At 56.2% G+C, this 21059-nt stretch overlaps 1 long non-coding RNA gene across 3 annotated transcripts; it reads left to right on the top strand.

Annotated features, from left to right (window-relative positions):
- The first annotated feature begins 139 nt into the window (after positions 1 to 139).
- Positions 140 to 2905, top strand: LOC110340563. Of its 3 annotated transcripts, none has more exons than XR_005876103.1 (3): positions 140 to 338; positions 562 to 855; positions 2708 to 2905. It is a non-coding gene; the product is annotated as an uncharacterized LOC110340563 (long non-coding RNA). The 3 variants fall into 3 exon arrangements; XR_002382354.2 differs by having other exon boundaries at positions 642 to 855; XR_002382353.2 differs by lacking the exon at positions 140 to 338 and having other exon boundaries at positions 345 to 855.
- The last annotated feature ends 18154 nt before the right edge of the window (positions 2906 to 21059 follow it).

Here is a 21059-nt window from a genome sequence, read left to right on the forward strand (position 1 = left end):
AAGCGACGCCGAACCTCGCCCCCGGCCTGCTCCTGGACGCCCTGGGCGCGGGACGCTGCGGGCGCGGGGCGCGGGGCGCGGGGCAGCGGGCGCGGGGCGGCGCCGGCCCCGGGCGGCTCTCCCACTAGGGGTAGCTGTTGCCTGAACGCGGGAGCGCTCCCCTCTCGCCGCTTGCCTCGCCCGGCGCAGCCCCGGCCGCCGGGCGCACCCGTCCCGTTCGTCCCCGGACGTTGCTCTCTGCCCCGGGAACGTCGAGACTGGAGCGCCCGAACTGAGCCACCTTCGCGAACCCGGAGCGCGGCGGCCCGACTCACCGCGGAGGCGCCCGGACGCGTAAAGTGCGTACTTTCAACCGAAAACGTGTGCTGAGGCTCTTAGGGGTGCGGGGTAACTCCCCAACAATGCGTGGTCCTGGCCGGCCCTGCCGCGGCGGCGGAGACCTCCTAATCTGTCTCTGCGCGCGGTGCACTGCTGGCGACTTGGGTTCAGGGGCAGCGGGGAGGTACCTTGACCTGGGGTCCCCGAGACCCTGAGCAAGTCCCGCTTCGCTACATCTCACAGTGACCCCCCTCAAGGCAAGGCTTCAACCCCAAAGGCAGCGCCCGGGAACCGTACTGCCTAGAACACCTCTTCAATCGCAGGGGCTTCTCTGGGGTGATGGGACCCAAGCCGGATCCGGGGCTCCAGCCGCTCACGTCCCGTGCGCTGCCCTCCCAGGAGAGACCGGCTGCCTAACTTTCCCGGCCGAGACCTTTCTGCCTTTCCGGGCGAGTGGGCGTCGGCATCACTTTCCACTAGCCAAGGAACTTGTCCGGAGAAGTCGACCGCGGGGCAAGTGGCCCAGAGGGCGCGCAGGTAGGCGCCTGCCCTTGCCACCGGGTTTCCGCGGTCTCTGCCTGAGGATCCCTTCGCGGGCGGGACCTGTGGCTGCAGCAGCTGGAGCCCCAAGTGTACCTGGCTTGGAGAATAAAGTGGCCTGTGAATGTGGCTCTCTTCCCTCTGGGTCAGGGGGTTTCTCTGCCCTGTGGGATGGGGTGTATAGCCCAGCACTTTCCATCTGAGGGGAAGCCTCCTGTATTGTTCCCAGCAGCCATGGGAGGGTCTTTCAGGAGGACTAGGGAAATCTCCCGGAACATACTTGAATGGGGGGGGGTCCCACTCATTCTATCCCGAAGCAGGAGCTTCTCTGAGATTGAAGACCCCCCCGCCCCGCTTTCCCTTTTGGATTGGGATGGTAGAGTGAGAAGAGACTCTTGCTGGAGACTCTGAGAGGCAGATTGGGGGCTTCTGAGACCCTTTCTTGGGTAGAGCAAGAGATAATTCTCCTCAGTCGAAGTTTCCCTCATCTCTGGGAGACACCAGTCTAGGCGCATTCCCTGCCCCTTCCCTCAAGGACCTGGGACAGGGGTTTGTGGCAGGTCCTCCCCTTCCCACGTGTGGTTTCTGAAAAGGGCACCTGGGATATGTTCATGTGTGTCCGGGTGCGTGTTCCACGTGGCAGTCATAGTCTGGGACAGATGTAAGTCCAGCCCTGCTGGTCCTACTCTATGGGACAGCTGATCATCACTCCTTCCTGCTGTGGGACACCTGGGAAAGCAGCCTTCAGCCTTGCTGGGCTGATGTTGTGTGGGAACAGGCTGCACCCCACACCTCAGGGTTCCAGAGTACCAGGCCCCTTCGGCTCCTATGGCCTCCTGTACAGGTGAGGACAGACCCAAGGTGTGGTTGATCCTGCCTTTGGGACGCAAACCTGGCTTGGCGGCTCCCTACCCCTCCATCATCCCATCTCCACCCTGTTTCTCACTGCCCTCCAGGGCAGCACCCCAACTAGCCATCACTCTCTGCCTTCTTACCAGCTGCTTAGACTGTCTTGTCTTGTCCCAGCTGTCTAGAGAGTGAATCCTGGTGCAAGGCCAAGACCCACCTGAAGTCACTGAGATGCTTGGACCTCAGTGAACTTGGGAGGGGACCAAACTTGGGCGCTTCTCATGTTCAGGGGCCCAGGCGGGGCATACCCTGGGCCCTCCTGCCTACCCTTCTCCAGCTCCAGCAGAGGGCAGACAGGGGAGAGAAAAGGAGGGATATATTGGACCGGGTCCATTTGATGTCCTGGAACAACTCAGGGTGTGTGGGTGGGGGGGGGTGGGGGCCCTGGCATGACTTCGGAGGACTGGACTTCGGCCAACTTTCCGCTCCCAAGATCTGGGTCATAGTGGTCTGCCCGTGAAGGGGGTGCTTGGTGGGCCTGGCACTAACCCCTTGTCTCTCAGCCTCTGGGCGGGGCTGGTGTGTGGGTGTGGCAGGCCCAGTCTCTGCCTTTCTCTCCCAAGGCTGCCAGGAGGCTCCATGGAACTGGGTGGGTAGTGCCAGTGGTTTCTACATCTCCCAGCAGGGGTATCTCCTAAGCACTCATAAAGATGGATCAACCCCCACACTTAGAGAGGGTGTTGGAGAACGACGGTCTAGTGCCCTGGGTCTGGCCCCATCTCATCATGACTTGGTGGCATGGACTCGGGCTTCCTTGGTCTTCACAGTTGTCCCTCTTAATCTGCTTCCTCCCTGCACTGGCCTCTGGACACTCCGGGGGCTTCCTCCCTCCAAAATTCCACCATGGTGTTCCTGTTGCCCTTCTTTTTCCTTCGGGGTCCTCATAATCTTTCTCTCCTCCCAGAGTCCATGTCTGACCTGTCCCCCCTTCCCCATGTAGGGGAGGCCAGCCTTCCTGCCTGGACTGTCCTCAGCGGAGCACATGCCTTCTACCCGGCCTGCCCTTCCTCGGTGGCCAGCAGCCTATCCGAAGATGAAACGCTGTGTCTGCTTGGCAGACCTGCCCCTCCCAGGCTGACCCCACTGGGATCCCCTGGAGTGACTGCGGGAGGGGCCCAATAAAGCTTTGTGCAATGCGTACCGTGTATACTGTGGACTTACTGAAAATTCTGGCTTTGGGGGGGTTCAAGATGTCTCGTTCTGCCCTCCTCATGGCAGCGGTAAGCAAGGTAGGGCATGTTGGTGGCAGCAGGGTTGAGTGAGGTCACCTAGGACCTGCTCCCTGGAACATCCCCTTTGGGTGTGGCCTCCAGTGAACACACCCTTCCCCTGGCCACTTTACCCACTCTCACTGTCTAAGTGGAGCACCTTTCTAGGCACTGTGCTCTCCGAAGGAGGGGCTTAGCTCTCTTTACTGTCTGAAAGTGATCTCTTCCCTATACTTTTCTCCACTTCTGACTCAAAGCAGCTGGCACGGGCACAGAAATACCTCGAGGGGACAGAGTGACCGGAGATTCAGCACTGATCTTGGAGATTCAGGGTATGAATATCTGGCCAGTGCCTTCCTTGTGCTGTTGCTCCACAAATGCAGAAGGTTCTAGACACCTTGGATGATCTTGCCCTGATCTTCTTGGGCTCCTGTAAAATATCTGCGGGACTCACATTCTGGCCACTTGCTTCCAGTATGGTTTTTCCTGGCCTTTCCTGTCATAGCTTAAGACCCTGACCCTCCCTCCAACCTATTCCAGGCTCTCATTTGGTCCTGGGACAAGCAAGCATCCACCATGCTCTCTGGTACTGGGGTACAGGACAAGGGAAAAGGTCCCTTACCAGAAGCTGCCTGTGGGTACCTTGGGATGCAGGGCTAATCATACAAGGCAGATCCCAGCCTTCTTAGGGACCACCTTCTTGTGTTTTTACCACTGAGCGTCTCTGGAGAAAGGTGGGTTCACCAGCTATCAGACATGAATCCAGGTTCCTTTACTTCTGACAGGTCTAACATTTTAATGCATTGAATCACCATGGCATGGAAAAAATATAGAGTGTGTGTGTGTGTGTACGTGTGTGTGCATGCATACATTCATGGAACAAATGTGGAGCGCACGCATGTGTGTCCCTATATTCTTGTTCAGATTGAGTTCAGCTTCTTTCCCAGAAGGCATCACAAGTGAGATGAGAGTGTAAAAGCAGGAGTAAAGACACCTCCCATTTAGGGACAAAGTACAGCCACCACGAACACTGCCCTGACAACAGAAGAATCGCAGATTATTCCCTTAACATCCTGGTGGTAAAATCTGTCTGATTATGACACCAGAGGACCAATGGATAAACCTAGTTGTCTAACTGTGCCCATGCATGCCTTCAGGCCATGTTGGTCAGAAGCCTGGCCCAGGCACGGAGGCTCAGACTCCTTGAAGTGCAGCCGTCCAGCATGAGTTTATGGACCATGGGAAGAGAAGGCTCTTCATTTCCCACTGCTCATGGTGTGAAAGACAGCCTGAGGTAGAGACGCCCTTCTGAGATGTTTCTCCTCTGGGGGAGGACACACCGGACTTTGATTCTTGTTTGATTTTCTCTCTTACCTCCAAAGCAGAAGCCAGGACCCAGCAGGAGCAGGCTCACGATCGTCTTTCAGGGTGAATGCTTCTTGGGGCCTCGTGTCCTGAGGGCCTCTGTATATCCTGCCTCATGGTGCCTCCAGGATGGAGGGACTCTTCAAGGCAGCAGGGGCAACTGCAGGGACAGAGAGCGCATCTTCCCCATCCCCAGAGTCCCTTGGCACAGAGACAATGTACATGCTCCTTGGGAGGAATGGTGGCTTCCTGCTTGGCTCTTCTCTATCTGGGGCCATGGTCCCTGCCCCTGGACACCATGATACCCCAGGCAGACTCTGCTGCCTAGGTAAAGAGAGAGATGGGAGGTTGGGGGGTAGGCCTAGATCCTGCCTCTGATGTTTGTCTTTCAGTTTCTGGAAGCTTCTTCAGGCTCCCCTCGTTGATTTGGGGTTGTGAGGTGCAGGAGTTGTGAGGTTGGGTTGTGGTCTGATTCTAGTGGCCTCACCCTGTAGATTTGAGATGCCCCCTGGGAAATTCCCCAGGCAGAGGGATGGGGTGGAGGTGGGCTCTTCTTGAATCCCCTTCCTGCCTGGGGGATATGCCTGGGGGTGGTGACTTCATGTGGGACAAGAGTCTGTTTCACTTAAGTGCTTTAGTGTGCTAGGAATACAGTTCTTCAGGATGGTAGAAGCTCATTCCAAGTTACGTTTCAGGAGACGAGTGTAGGCTGCATTGCCTACTCCATGGCATGGACAATGAGGACCAAAGATGCTCTAGAGCTTAAAGTGCCTACTGTGTGCCAGGTGCTCAGCTGGGAGAACTTTCATGTGTTGATGAAACATTAGGGAATCTCTATGTCCTTTTCATACTCATATAACACAGGTTCTTCCAGGGGACCACTGCCCCAGTCCTATTAAGAGGTGGTACTGCCCATTTGCAAGTTGTCCATCTGTCTGCCAGCCTTTCTATTCATCTGTCCATCACCTATCTACCCACCCACCCAACCATCTATCTCCCCATCTATCCTTCATCATCCATCCATCCACCCACCCATCCTATCCTCCCATCCATCTGTCCATATATTCATCCGCCCATCCATTTTACCTGTCCATCCATCATCCACCCACTCATCCATTCACCTACTCATCCACCAGTCTGTCCATCTACTCACCTGCCAGCCCATCTGTTATCCACCTACTCATGCATCCTTTGTCTAGTCAGCCATTAACGTGTCTCTTTGTTCATCCATTTGGTACCCACGGTGTTTCAGCCGATCTGAAGGCCTAGACCAGCCCTCTAGTGATGGGCTCGGGTCTTCTTTGGAGGGGCGAGTGCTAGGAGACCAGTATGTTTTGGGTGTTATTGGCTCAGTGATGTCCCCAGAGCATGGACTAAGAGGTAGGGAGAGGACGGGGCTTGTAGACACACTTGGCATTATGGTCATCCTCGTATAGCCCGGTAAAGCCTGACTCTTGTTTGTCCCCTGTGGTCAGTGGCACAGGATACTGCTGCTTGTGGATGGATGAGTAAGAAGCCACAGCCTTCACAGGTCGGGGTGGAAGAGAAGCGGGGTGAGATCTAGGGTAGCATGGCCGCTGCAGTTCCAAGGGGCTTGGTTGAAGGTGGAGGGGTAAGGGGAGGTGCCTACTTGGGTGGAGGTGGTGGAAATGGGAGTGGGCACAGACACACTGACCGTAATGCCTTCCTTTGGGTCCTGAGCCATGGTGAGGGGGTGCTTAGCATTGCTTGCTCATGCACAGATCTGTTCTCTGGGAACCAACTCCCCCTCTCTCAAACTAGACCTTCTTGCTGTATGTCACCTTGGGTCCTCCAGGGATCCTGTTGCCCTGGAGATAAAAATCCAGCATCCCAGAATGCTTGAAACATTCTCCCAGAGACCTAGAAGGAGACAGAAGGCATGGATGGTTCCTAGGAGGGTGGCAAGGTTTAGTTTCAGCAGAACGCCAGCATGGGTTTGTGAGAGCTCACAGGGAGCACTTTACAGCATCAGTCCTGGGGTGGAGGGAAAAAGTCTCGAGTCTCTGGCACTATGGTCAGGCATACTGAAGGCCAGCATGCCCTGCTCTTGGGGAGACATCTGTCTCCATCAATGACTGACCATTGTGCCAGAGAGCTACCTATTGCTGGTCCTGAAGGCTTGAAGCTCTTTTTAGGGGCTCTGTGGTGACCCAGTGAGAAGGCTAGGACTTTGCTAGGCCTTTTAGGACTATGGATGCTGATAACGTCACAGTTCTGGGGTTCAGTCTCTGGAGCCAGTGGAATTGCTTCTTGGGGGCTCTAGACCTGCCACGGTCCCTGCCCATAGTGAGTAGTTCATGGGTGGGGCTTGGAAGGCCTGAGCACATCCCATGGAAGAGACTGGGACAGGATCTATGCAGAAATCTGTGCTCAGGAGCTGTTTAATGAATGGGGTGGGGGGGAGAGGACAGAGCCTCCTTCTAGTGCCAAGTACAAAAGGGTGGGGCAGAGCTGGGGGGGGGGGTAAAAGTGACAGGAGGGCTGCGGGAAGGGATGTACTGCGGGAAGGGAGGTTCATATCCCCACCCCTGCTCTGCCTCCCTCTCCTCCTCCCTCCCTCTCCTCCTCACTCAGACCAATTGGAAGGCTTTCACAGTGATGCCCTTACCCTATAGGTAACCTCGAAGGGCTGCCCCAACCAGGACCACAGTGGCCCGACTGTCTGCAGGCTCCAATGGTCCACAAGGCAGGGGCAGTGACTTCCCACTCCTGGGAGCCCTGGGCATCACTGGCGGTCAGGTGGGAGATGGGCAGGATTGTTAGAGTTGAGGGACTGGATAAATTCTAGACTCTGGGAGAGACCTTGTCCCTGAATGCTGTCACCTCCCCAAGACCCTGTGCAGGGCTGATGCTGCTGGGATCCTGTCATGTCCTGGAGGGATCCTGGGGGCACCTCTGTCCTCAGGAAGGGCTCTTTGGAGAGGCAAAAAGAACACATGTCTACACCTCCAGATTCTGAAAATGGATTTCTCCCAGGGAGCCAGAGACTCAGAGTGCTTCTCTCCCCTGAGCAGGAGCCAGGAAAACAGCAGGGGGCGGGGCTCAAAGAGAACTAGGGAGAACCCGCAGAGTCTGGAGGCTTGGATTCAAGTCCTGACGCCCACTGGTAGGCAGTGTGGCCTGGCTTTACCTCTGGACCTGGGTTTCTTCCATCCAGTAGAGCTGTGCTACCCCTGCCTCTTGGGGAATGCTCGGAGCGTACATCCTTGGTCATCTTCACCTGCCTCCAGGATGTCAGTGTCAGCCAGTTCCTGGAAAACTTTCCAAGCTGCATGAAAGCTCCTAACAGTGTCTGCTATTCTGAACCCCAAGTCCTTGCTGTGTGGTTTGCTCTCTTGGGGCTTGGCTCTTTCTAACTTTGGGACAAGAGTCTCTACCTCTTGAGGTCACTGGGAGGCTCCATGTGGATTTTGGGTGGCAGGGACTGTCTGTCCTGTGTGTGGCCTGGCTATGGCTGGGCCTTTCCAGCCCCTCCCTGGCCTCAACCAGCAGTACTTTGCAACCTCCTGCAGGAAGCCCTCCTTGCTAAGGCCTGACCCTCCCACACTCTTGTTCAGGGCTCTGATATGTCCCCTGGGCTCTGCACACGCCTCCTCTCTTTCATTCTCCATTTCCTAAGATCTGCGTGTTGTAACGAGAGCTTCCCTCTGCTCAGCATACCGCCCCGATACGGACTTGTCGTCCAGCCTTTGATGGGGGCTGTTCCTCCTTCATTATCTCCACCTTCTGTGGACACTTCGGTGTCATCTGTCCTACTCCACTGCCCTCTGTGTGCCTGGCTCCCCAACAGCTTCAGTGGGGACCTTGGCTATTCACTGAGGAGACCGGCCAGGGCTCAGGAGACAGGACCCACAGCTGTGCAGAGAGATGCATCTGTAGGATTTGAACATGGTCTCTGTCGCAAAGTCTGGCTTTTGTCTAGAGGCATGGGCTCCACATAACCCTTCAGAGCTCCATACGGATGGATGGTCTATCCCAGGACCCCCCCCACACATCATTTCTCATTAGGTACCCTCTCTTCCTTCCCCTCCCCTGAAGAGGTCTCTTCCTCAGGGCCTTGGCTCACTAGCTTCCAGAAGGCTGGAGATGGTATGTCTGTCCATGGAGGTGTCTCATGTCTGTCCATGGAGGTGTCTCATGTCTGTCCATGGAGGTGTCTCGCTTCCCACATCCTCGTAGCAGAATAGGAACACCACACCCAGTCAGGGTGCACCTGGAGAGTCAAACTTGAGCCTCTCTTGAGGTAGCGTATGCACCCGTCTGCCCAAACCCTTGACAAGGATGTGTAAAAAGTGATCATGAACCCTCTGAATCCCTTTGAGGGAAGAGAGGAAGTGTGTTTGCTTTTCTACTGCTTGTGTTTGCTGTCGGATGGTGGGTGTGATGGCAGGAGCTGTTATGCTATGTTGACCGCTGGAGGAAAACCGGTAGCTGAAGATGGCTAGCCAAGGAACACAGTCACCACTACTTCAGCCTTGACGCTAAAGCTCGGAGGACACATGAGGCAGGATAGGAGGGTACTTTGTAGCTTGTTTAATCCCGTGTTGGTTTTTTGGCATTGGTCACAGTAACAAAATGTATACTAATTAAAATAGATTTGGATAGGGAAACTGGCTAACTGTTTGCGAATGACTAAAGGGCCACAACTGCCTAGAGGCTTGTCTTCGTTTGGGGTTGCAGCGGGGTGTTCCTGTGGCTTTGAGTACTGCCCTGGCCATGCAATTGTGGGATCCTGGGAAGGTAATGAGTAATGAGTCAGGGCTTTAAGGGTTATTGTGTGACACATGGGTGATGCTGTCCTTGCTGAGCTGGACCCAGATGATAGGGCACACAGTAGAAGGACCTATCCAAGCTGGTCTCACGGTGTGAATTTCCGCTGTGGTGGCGGTTTTAATGTGTGTGTGTGAGAGTGTGTGTGTGTGTGATTGTGTGTGTGATTGTGTGTGTGTGATTGTGTGTGTGTATGATTGTGTGTGTATGATTGTGTGTGTGTGTGATTGTGTATGTGTGTGTGTGTGTCCGTCCTTTCTCCCTCTTTCCACCACCATCTTTCCTTCCCTGTATCCCAGCTTCTCTGGGAAGCTGCTAGATTTAAAGAGCCTGGATGAAAATACTTATCTCCTAAGAGGAACGACTTCCACTGGGGATTCAGTTAGCAGTGAGCCCCTGGTTGCAGACAAAGAGGAGACCCTCCCAGGGTTGTCATGGTGCAGTCACTGGGTCACCATTGGCTCCCTTGACTCAACCCTTTGGACAGACAAGCCCTCTGGCTACTCTAGCATGGTCAGCTCACAGCTCTGAGGTCGACTCTTCCCCAGGGAAGCACCAGGCGAGGGTGAAGGCGTGTGCACCTCTGGGAGACCACACCTGCCCCTTAGGGCCCCAGCCTCAGAGGCACTGGCTAGGTGTGGCCAGGAATGACCAGGGAGGCAGGGTTCCTTCTATGCACGTGAGTCCCTGTGTCCCATCTGTTTTGGGACCACATGTGACTTCCCTTCCATGTGACTCAGAGCAGCCCAGGGCAACAGGAGACAAATCAGTTCTCACCTAGTTACTCACAGACAGCATGCAATGCTTATCCACTCCGGCCTGAGTACAGCCCAGCAAGCTTTGGAGTTTTCCCAGGCATGAAGGGTTGAAACTCAACCCTTAAATTGTGGCTCCCCCACTCCTCATTGGCTCGCAGCTACTCCCCACTGCCCACTTTCTATTTATGAATTTCACTGTCCCAGCTACATAGTCCCTTGTCTATGCTCACGTGGTTCCACAGGTCTTTGAGTCCTGGGGAGGAGGCTTATTCCGATGTTGGAGGTGTGGAATGGTGGTGGGGTGTGGGTGGGAGGTGGCTTGGTCACATCTCACAGTGACCTCTTGCTGGCTGATTCCTCTGTGGCCAGAGTGGGACGGGCAAGAGCAGAGATTAGGAGTGCGCGTCCCTCAGGGTTCGCTCTGGTCTTATGAATCCACTGGGGTTCATTCACTCTTAAGGCATGACTTTGACTAGCATTGGTCCTACTCTCCTGCCTAAATACCATGCTGGATTACGTTCTCATTCCCCATGGGAACACTCAAGACATAGTCCCCAGGAATATTTTATGGATAGGGTCCTACAGTGCTTGTCCTTTTGTGACTGGCTTGTGCCATTTACTAGTGACACAACTGAGTCTCCTCCAGGGTCATCCATGTGACAGGTGACACTGCTCCATCACACCCTTGGGCTGTTGCATCTTCTGGCTGTAGTCACCAGTGTGGGAGCCCCTTGCTCAATGCCCCCTCCACAATGTCCATCTATGCCCCATTGCTGCTGCTCTAATTCTCACTACCTGTGTTCACCCCACCCCCAGCTCCTGCTGTTTCCCACCAATCCAAACTACAATGGGCTCTGCTCAGACCAAGGACCTGTCCCTGAAGGACCCACAGCTTGGTGAGGGCCACAGGGGCCACCGATGTGAGCCATGTGCCACAGGGTGGCCTGGGGTGACTTGGCCTTGAGAATGGACCAGGTTAAGTGATCAACTTAATGGCTGACTTTCTGCTCTTTGTGGCTAGGAGCATTCCGGAGCTGCTGGGCTGCACTCAGGCCCCGGGTGGACAGAGCGAAGCACGTGAGCTCGTGAGCCTGGGAAGGCCAGTGTGATGGTTAGTAGTTTTTTCCCCCTTCTTTGAACTTGCTGGCCTGGAACTCACAGAGACCCGCCTGCTTCTGCTTCGTGAGTGCTGGGATTAAAGGCGTGTAGCACTGCACCCAGCTGCGATGGCTTAGTTTTCATCAATAACTCCGCACTTCAGAATCAGCTGGGAATGACGTGTCAGTCAAGAACTGTCTAGATCGGGTTGGCCTGCGGACATGCCTGCGGGGGACTGTCTCAGTTGCCTTAGTTGATGTAGGGGGACCCAGCCTGAAAGTGATCAACACCACTCTCTGTTTTGGGGGCCCTGAACTGTGTAAGGGTAGAGGGAGCTGCCTGCATTTATTTCACTCCTCCCTTGACTGAGGACGTGATGACTGTCAGTCTCAACCTCCTGTTGCTGTGACTGTCCCAAGTAACGGACTTTAACCTGGAAGTGTGAGCTAAAACACACCCTTTCTCCCCTAAGTCGCTCAATTGCCCCGGCATTTTACCCCAGCAACTGAAAGAAACTAGAGCAGCCCAGGAGGCTACACTGTAAGGGTTAGGTGGGAGAAACGCCCCCAGGTAGGTGCTACCGGCCTGGGGACCATGGGGCCCTAGGGAACCAGGACAAGGCTCCTGCTGCTGCAGATGCCCCTCCATAGGGGACTGTCCTCTCCTTCCTGCTGAAGCTCAATCTCTCATGTCACTGGCATCTGTCAGGGACTGACCAGCAGGACCACAGTGCGGGTAGTGAAGTGCAGCTTGGGGAGAGGCTGGTCACTGAACACAATTACAGGTCCTTCCGAAACTCTGTACCAACCACTGGGGGTCAGTGAAAACCGGCCCCCCACCCTTCCAGCCCTCACCTACCCAGTGCCTGTCCTACCTCTGCAGCATGAACCTCAGTTTACCCTGGAGCTAAGAGAGGCCCCTGATCTGATAGGTGGCAGGCGTGTGATCTCTGCAAGGGGGGTGTGACAGAGCTGAACCAATCAGAGGGCTCTGTGTCCGGGAAAGATCCCTGGGGAAGGGACCAGTCCAGAAAGCGGCTTTCTCAGAGTGCTACACAGCCCTGAGGTGCTGTGCCTCTGTGTTAAGGTGCAGGAGGCACCGGCCCAACAGGTCCAGCTTTGTCTTCTTGTGTGCGTCCTCCAGTTTGGACCCCAGAGCCCTTGAGAAAATTGGATACCCTGCCTGCCTTCCAGGTGGCTCCTCCACCCAGTTTGCCTGGCGCCAGCTTGAGATGGGGGTTGAAGTAGGAATCTCTGTCCCAAGTCTGGGAGTTCCTGGGACAGCCCGACTCTTACACAGTACTGAGAGCCTGGGGAAGACCTCTAATGTTGACAGCAGAGTGTAGGGTGGTGGTGGTGGTGGTGGTGGGGGTAGCATGTTCCACCCAGCTGTTTGGACTTGAATTCATTCAAGTCAATGTTGGTACCACCTGTGGCCTGGGCTGTCAGTTTTCCTGGATGTAGGAAGAGAGGTAGTGAGCTCAGGCCTGCGCTGGCTGGGGTCTCCAGGCAGCGGCTCTGAGGTCTCCCAGTCTTGGCTCTGGTTTAGCTGTGGAAAAAGAGGAAAGCCTCACTGTGCCTTCCCAGGTGAGTGGTTTGCCCTCAGCTGACTGGCCCGTGTCCATGAGGCCCTGCCAGCTGAGTAAGGCCAACATCCAGTGAGCTCTGCGGGCCCAGCAGGGGGAGAATGGCAGTTCATTTGCCCTGCCTCCCAGGACTGCCTCATCATCTACGCCCTGCTTCCAGACCCTGGCGGGATTGGGTGTGGTCCTCTTTGCCCTTATCCTCTACCTTGACCTAGGTGGGTAGCTTCTTGTCCCTCAGTTCCTAGGGAGAGTCCGGTACCCAGCTGGGGCTGTACCATGTTCTCTGATCTCTGTGTAAGGGAGGGTCAGGATCTCAGAGGCCCTCTAGTATTTAGTCAGCAGGATCCTTGGAGTCTCTCCTTTTGTCTGGTGAATGTGGAGGCCTTGCCCTTGGGAAGCTTCTGGACTCTGCAGACACAGAGAGGGGGCAAACCAGGCTAGCATGCTCCAGACCACACACAAGGCCTGACTCAGCCTTGCTGCTTTGCTCTGAGGTGCCCTTGCACTCAGCATGGCATCCTATGCCCGCCCCAGGGCCTTGCACTCAGCATGGCATCCTATGCCCGCCCCAGGGCCTTGGCACTCAGCATGGCATCCTATGCCCGCCCCAGGGCCTTGCACTCAGCATGGCATCCTATGCCCGCCCCAGGGCCCTTGCACTCAGCATGGCATCCTATGCCCGCCCCAGGGCCTTGCACTCAGCATGGCATCCTATGCCCGCCCCAGGGCCTTGCACTCAGCATGGCATCCTATGCCCGCCCCAGGGCCTTGGCACTCAGCATGGCATCCTATGCCCGCCCCAGGGCCCTTGCACTCAGCATGGCATCCTATGCCCGCCCCAGGGCCTTGGCACTCAGCATGGCATCCTATGCCCGCCCCAGGGCCTTGCACTCAGCATGGCATCCTATGCCCGCCCCAGGGCCTTGCACTCAGCATGGCATCCTATGCCCGCCCCAGGGCCTTGCACTCAGCATGGCATCCTATGCCCGCCCCAGGGCCTTGGCACTCAGCATGGCATCCTATGCCCGCCCCAGGGCCTTGGCACTCAGCATGGCATCCTATGCCCGCCCCAGGGCCTTGCACTCAGCATGGCATCCTATGCCCGCCCCAGGGCCTTGGCACTCAGCATGGCATCCTATGCCCGCCCCAGGGCCTTGCACTGCCCCAGGGCCTTGGCACTCAGCATGGCATCCTATGCCCGCCCCAGGGCCTTGGCACTCAGCATGGCATCCTATGCCCGCCCCAGGGCCTTGGCACTCAGCATGGCATCCTATGCCCGCCCCAGGGCCTTGCACTCAGCATGGCATCCTATGCCCGCCCCAGGGCCTTGCACTCAGCATGGCATCCTATGCCCGCCCCAGGGCCTTGCACTCAGCATGGCATCCTATGCCCGCCCCAGGGCCTTGGCACTCAGCATGGCATCCTATGCCCGCCCCAGGGCCTTGCACTCAGCATGGCATCCTATGCCCGCCCCAGGGCCTTGGCACTCAGCATGGCATCCTATGCCCGCCCCAGGGCCCTTGCACTCAGCATGGCATCCTATGCCCGCCCCAGGGCCTTGGCACTCAGCATGGCATCCTATGCCCGCCCCAGGGCCTTGCACTCAGCATGGCATCCTATGCCCGCCCCAGGGCCTTGCACTCAGCATGGCATCCTATGCCCGCCCCAGGGCCTTGGCACTCAGCATGGCATCCTATGCCCGCCCCAGGGCCTTGCACTCAGCATGGCATCCTATGCCCGCCCCAGGGCCCTTGCACTCAGCATGGCATCCTATGCCCGCCCCAGGGCCTTGCACTCAGCATGGCATCCTATGCCCGCCCCAGGGCCTTGCACTCAGCATGGCATCCTATGCCCGCCCCAGGGCCTTGGCACTCAGCATGGCATCCTATGCCCGCCCCAGGGCCCTTGCACTCAGCATGGCATCCTATGCCCGCCCCAGGGCCTTGGCACTCAGCATGGCATCCTATGCCTGCCCCAGGGCCCTTGCACTCAGCATGGCATCCTATGCCCGCCCCAGGGCCTTGGCACTCAGCATGGCATCCTATGCCCGCCCCAGGGCCTTGGCACTCAGCATGGCATCCTATGCCTGCCCCAGGGCCCTTGCACTCAGCATGGCATCCTATGCCCGCCCCAGGGCCTTGCACTCAGCATGGCATCCTATGCCCGCCCCAGGGCCTTGGCACTCAGCATGGCATCCTATGCCCGCCCCAGGGCCTTGCACTCAGCATGGCATCCTATGCCCGCCCCAGGGCCTTGGCACTCAGCATGGCATCCTATGCCCGCCCCAGGGCCCTTGCACTCAGCATGGCATCCTATGCCCGCCCCAGGGCCCTTGCACTCAGCATGGCATCCTATGCCCGCCCCAGGGCCTTGCACTCAGCATGGCATCCTATGCCCGCCCCAGGGCCTTGCACTCAGCATGGCATCCTATGCCCGCCCCAGGGCCTTGCACTCAGCATGGCATCCTATGCCCGCCCCAGGGCCTTGCACTCAGCATGGCATCCTATGCCCGCCCCAGGGCCTTGGCACTCAGCATGGCATCCTATGCCCGCCCCAGGGCCTTGCACTCAGCATGGCATCCTATGCCCGCCCCAGGGCCCTTGCACTCAGCATGGCATCCTATGCCCGCCCCAGGGCCTTGGCACTCAGCATGGCATCCTATGCCCGCCCCAGGGCCTTGCACTCAGCATGGCATCCTATGCCCGCCCCAGGGCCTTGGCACTCAGCATGGCATCCTATGCCCGCCCCAGGGCCTTGCACTCAGCATGGCATCCTATGCCCGCCCCAGGGCCTTGGCACTCAGCATGGCATCCTATGCCTGCCCCAGGGCCTTGGCACTCCCTGTCCTCCCCGCCTTGAGCATCTTACCTAGCTGCAGGGCTATTCCTATGAGTGCGATACAGGATTGGTGGCCATGACAAGGTCCAAAATAGCTGTGGCTTAGACAAGGGGCAGTTGTATTCTTTGGTCAAGAAGCACATGCCAGCTGACCCTTGTGACCTGGTTTTATATTGTATACTCTTATTAGCAGTTTTATCGTTTACTTAATGTCTTAAAAATCAACTTGCTTTTTAAGCTTAAATGCTTATGACCTAAATGGCAGAATCTGGAACTGTGGGTTGGACATGCTATATATATTTTTTTCAATACATGTGACCATAAATAAATGTTAAAACAGGATTTCTCTTTCTTTCTGGACACCCTTTAAAAATCATCTGTCAGTTCTCTTTGGGGAGCTCTGTGCTGCCTGGCGGAGGAGCTGAGGTTTCTAGGAGCCATGTGTCTAGGCCTCTGAGGGTCCTTGGTTCAATTAAGCCACGGCCCAGGCTACCTGCTGCCTCCACACAGCTGCTTCTCTGCTTCCTGGAGATGGACCCTCCCGGAGAAGCGATGTCTAAGGTAATGGCCTCGCCTTAGGCGGGCAGTTGCCTGTGTGTCCGGCAAGCCTTGGTTGGGTCTTTAGGATCTGACCCCAGACCCTTCTGGCCTCAGGGGCTTACCTGGGCGTTCATGCGGCTCACTGGTTCTGACCGCTCTGGTCTCTTTGTCCTTGTAGCTGGACGTCCCCTCCCACTCCCCCAGGTTAGCACCAGCTCTGGGCCCCGTCACTCCCCTCTTCTGGGTAGATCTTTTCTGTCCTCTCACAAGCAGAAGGGTGGGGTCTCTACCCTCCCCAACTGAGGAGTCTTTCTCAGGAATGCCCTGGGCCTGCTCTGCATCCCACAAGAGCAGGCAACAGGAGGGTCTCTGGGGTGCCTGGAGTGACCAGCAGGGGCCCGTGTCCATCTCTCGTCCTGTCTTGGCCACTGCCTAGTGTCTGACTCACACTCAGGGATATCTTGAGGTATTGCCATTTGCCCCTGAGCCATCCTTCACCAGGCACCTGCTGTGGGCCCCGCAGGCAGGACTGAGGGGGGTGGTATTTATGGTTCAGGGTTGGTGCTGATGGAAAATGTGAGACTTGGACTTTTCGGGGCACCGTAGGCTGAGAAGAATACACTACACAGATGATGGAGACTTGGTGCACTTCACTGGGTCTGAGGAGGGAGGGGAAACTCTGTGAAGGAGAACCTGGGGGTCTTTCTGGAGGGGCAGGGGGACAGTGTGACCCTATCATGTTGCTTCTGTTTGCCCTGTGTCCCATCCCTCCTGCTGTCTGTCTTCCTGCCTCTTCTTCCAGTCATTGTCAGCCGTTAGGGGTCATGCCCACGTGGGTGGGTCATGTGGTAGCCTGCCAGTGTCTTGGTGGGATGCAGCTGCGTCTAGCTTTCCCTTGCTCTCCTGTTACACACTCATCGCTGTGTAACAAAGCTCACTAACTCCCATTGGAGAACACCAGTGCCGGTCATCGCCCAGGTGTGTTTGTGCGCGGGTGTCCTAGGGTTCCTAGTTCGAGGGTAGCCCAGGCTGCCTCATATGTAGGGTTTTATCTACTGGCCTTGGGCAGGGCCAGTTCCTGAGTTTTCTCCGTGAGGCTGCAAGCCTAGTTTCCTGGGGGCTGCTGGATCCAAGGCCTTGCTTCCTGATGGCGATGGTAGGGCTATGGGGGCGGGTTGAGCGTGGGTTGCCCGTGGGTTGCGGGAGTGGAAGGATGGAGGAATGGGGATGGGGATGGATCCTTAGCCCCTGACCACATGGCTTCTTAGTGTCACAGCTCCCTTCAGGGAGGCCCAGGAGCTAGAAAGCAGGGGAGCCCCATGGGATAGAAACCATAGTCTCTCAGGCTCTGACTTGGTGATGAGTCATAAGGTCCAGCCCACCCTCAAGAGGAGAGCTCATTCCTGGGGCAGTGGGGAGCAGTCTGCAAACCCCCATGCCCAGCCTGTGGGGTAAATTGGAGGTTGTCATCCTGCTCTTGCCCTCCTGCAGGCGTCCGTGGCTGGGTGGAGCCTTGCTGGGTGGCCTCATAGAAGCAGAGCTTTGGCCTTCCTGGTGGCTAGGGGCCACCAGCACCTAGTGGTCCTGTTGTTGAGCCTCTGGGAGGCACTTCAGCAGTGGCTACCTGCCCTCCCTCGAAGGCTGTCCTCACTGCAGGCCCAGCAGGGGGAGGCCTGTGCCCCTCCCCTGTACCTCTTTCTAGGCCAATGGGAAAGGGTATGACCAGTTTCTCTCCTGATGTGTTGCAATTTTCCTGGAAATGTGAATGATCCCAGAAGGGACCTGAACCGCTGGTGTCCCTCAGCAGGCGGCACCATGGACTTCAGCTGGCAGGACAACAATTCCCAGGGTGGCCTTTCTAGGAACTGGTGGTCTGCGGCCAGACCAGGGCCCCCAGTGGGCACAGAATGGAGGAGGACATCCAGGATTAGGGAACAGCTGGTGGAGTAGGGCACAGGGGGTGAAGCCGGGAGTGACAGGGTTGGGGCTGACCCTCTGGCTCCTTGGTTCCTCCCAAAGTAGCTGAGCCTTATGGGTGAGAAGGTTGTTCCTGGGGTCCTCAGGCTCCTCTTCCTTCCCGTGGACTATGGGGTTGCTTCACAGTGTGGGGATCAGATTCTTCCATGACTGGGGATGGCCTGAGGTTAGTAGTCCCAGTATTGTCACAGATCAGAACTGCTGTGTGACCCAGAGGAAGGCTGTACCTATGAGTTCTCTGCTTCCCTGTCCCCATCACTCTGTGTGTGTGTGTGTGTGTGTGTGTGTGTGTGTGTGCATGTGTTGGCTAGAAGACAACCTTGGATTTAGCCTCCTCCTTGTTTTTCATTATTATTATTATTATTATTATAGAAAGGGCGTCTCGTTGAACCTGGAGCTTACTGATTCAGATGGGTTGCCTGGCCAGTAAGTGCAGGGATCTGCCTGTCTCTGCCTCCCCAGGTCTGGGATTACAGGCATGTGTTGCATTTTTACAAGGATTCTGAGAATTCAAACTCACGTTCGCTGTTTGCATGGCCAGTGCCTTACCAGCTGGGTCATCCTCTGTCTTCATAAGGTGCCTGGGAGCTGGCGATTGCTCTGCTGCCCAGAGAGGCCATAGACCAGTCCTCTTCTGTGCACTTCAGAGGATCAACCTGATTTGGGTGGCAAGAGAATGAAGGAGAGACAAACACACACAGACATCGGCGGTCTGGGGTCGGGTGGGCAGGGAGAAGTTGTAGCACCCTGGAAGCTCAGTATGTTCATTATAAACAGCTGGACAGGGAGCCAGCTTATGGTATGCAGATAAACAAAAAGGAGGGTTTGGCCTATCTCAGTAGAAGCAGTCTCTGTAGGGGAGCAGACCACGTGCTGTGAAGACACAGGAGAAAGCTATGGTGGACATGGCCCTCCCCTCCCCCACCCAACACACTTACTGTCGGTATTTGTACTTTGACCTGAGGAGGGCCTTGTCACCCCTCTGAGCCTTGCCTGGGGAAGGCTTTGCCACAACTGTGGGGTTGGGCCATTGGGGTCCATGACACGGCTGTGCCCATGTTAACAACACGTAATCACTCAGGTTTTCACTTCTCCCTACAGCCTGGGCCCTTATTTCCTCTATTACTCGCCCAGAAGAGGATGCTTTATGGCCCAGCTGGCCTCCTGCGTGCCTCTTTTGATTTCTGTACCCGTTTATTTTTCCTCTGGGCTTTCAGGGTCAAGTAAGAGTGTGGCAGTCAGCTGTGGGAGATGCCACTGGGAGCCAGCGCCAGCCTACGCTCTGCCCGCCATCCACCCAAGTCAGCAAAATGGAAAAAAGACTTGTAGCAGGTTCTGTTAGGGGTCTCTGTGCCTGGGAGTGCAGGGCCTTGCTTCTGCCCCCCCCCCCCCCCACAAGGTGCTGTCTTGTTGCTGGGTTCAGGGCTTCCCCTGGGCCTTACTAGGTCTCCTCCTCTGTCTTTCCAGGAGTTCACCAGGCAGGTTGTAAGGAGGCGACCCCCAGGGGAAGGTGCTGCCCCTTCTACCTGGCTCCTTCCTCTTTCTGTCACCTTGGAAACTGGAGAGAGTTTCTGGAGGGTGCGTGTTAGCCAGGCTTCAGCGGCCTTCCCAGCCACAGTGGTCTCCCAGTCTAGTGCCATGGAGGCAGGATGCCGCCCCAGGCACTTAGCCTCCCACCTTCCTGCGCCCACAAAGGCCAGTCCTGCCCCCCACTCCGTATTCTGCATTCTCCTAGCCTGGCCATCACCCAGCACTGCCCCCACCCCATGGCGAATCCTCTCTTTAGCCTCAGTTGTTATCTCCACAATGATGGGCCTGGAGCTGACTGCCGGTCATTCCCTCTGGGTCCACACCAGCACGCCGTGCTCTGGTGCCTCCTTCCACAGGAGGCAGGGAGGTTCCCTTTTACTAGTTGCTCAGGGACCCTCCTGCCCACTGCTACCTTGGCACAGCTTCCCTCCAGAGCCAAGGCACAAACTTCCTCCCGTCACTGTCTGTGACAGAGCTGGGCGGTAATGCCTCCACTGCCACATACACCCCCTGTATCCACCGCCAGAATTCTTTCTGACCCTCACAGGGTTACCCCCAGAATCTGTCCTTTTCTGGCCTCCCTTGAAGTCAGCAGATTTACTCTAGGCCTAGTTCAGTCACTCCCCCAAATGGAAAGGGCACGCACCCTGGACTTTTTGCTGAGCCCAGCTCCTCCTTTAGCCTAGGCTTCTAAGGGAGAGGCAGAGTCACCGGGGATCTTTGACGCGTGCTTGCACCCATGAAACACAGGGACAGTGGCTCTGTCTACAGCAGCCTCACCACCTCTCTCGGGCTACAGCGGGTGACCCTCTGTGCACAGGACCACCCCAACCCAAGCCGATGACTGTAACTGGCCTCTGCGGCCCTCGATGGAGTCTATTATGCTGTGGGGTCACCTGGGACTTCAGGGTAGGGCCTTTCCTTCTCCTCCTGGGCTTCCTCTGGAGCTGAGACTCACCTGACTCTTAGGTCAGGGCCACCTGTGTGCAGGGACATCTCGCAGACTTACTCCTTTGCGCATATCTGGACCCCTGTGTGGCCACAACTACAGCACAGCATCATTTTGTTCAGCAATATGTCCCTCTCCCTGTGACAGGTACTAGCAGGACACTTAAAAATCTGTTCTTGTTGCTGTGATAGAATACCCTAACAAAAACAACTTAGGGAATCTTGGTTTTATTTATTTATCTATTTATTTATTTATTTATTTATTTATTTATTTATTTATAGTTGCAAGTTATGATCCAATATAGTGGAGACGTCATGGCATCAGGAACCAGCTAGTCACACCTAGGGTTATACCTAGTCACACCTAGGGTCGAGATCAGAGAGAGAATGAATGTGTGCATGCATGTTTGTGCTCAGCTTGACTTCTCTATTTTTACACAGTCCAGGACCCAAATCCACTTTTAGACTGAGTCCTCCCTCATCAATTAATGCATGCAAAACAATCCCCCAGACACGCCCACAGGCTAACAAGATCTAGATGCCCACTCACTGAGATTCTCTTCATAGGCGATTCTAGGTTGCGTCAAGTTGGCAATTACAACCAACCACCACGATCCCATCCCTTGCCAACCTGACACACAAACATGTCACCTT

Source organism: Mesocricetus auratus, unplaced genomic scaffold, assembly GCF_017639785.1.
Source record: "Mesocricetus auratus isolate SY011 unplaced genomic scaffold, BCM_Maur_2.0 Super-Scaffold_15014, whole genome shotgun sequence".
NCBI classification, from domain to species: Eukaryota; Metazoa; Chordata; class Mammalia; order Rodentia; family Cricetidae; genus Mesocricetus; species Mesocricetus auratus.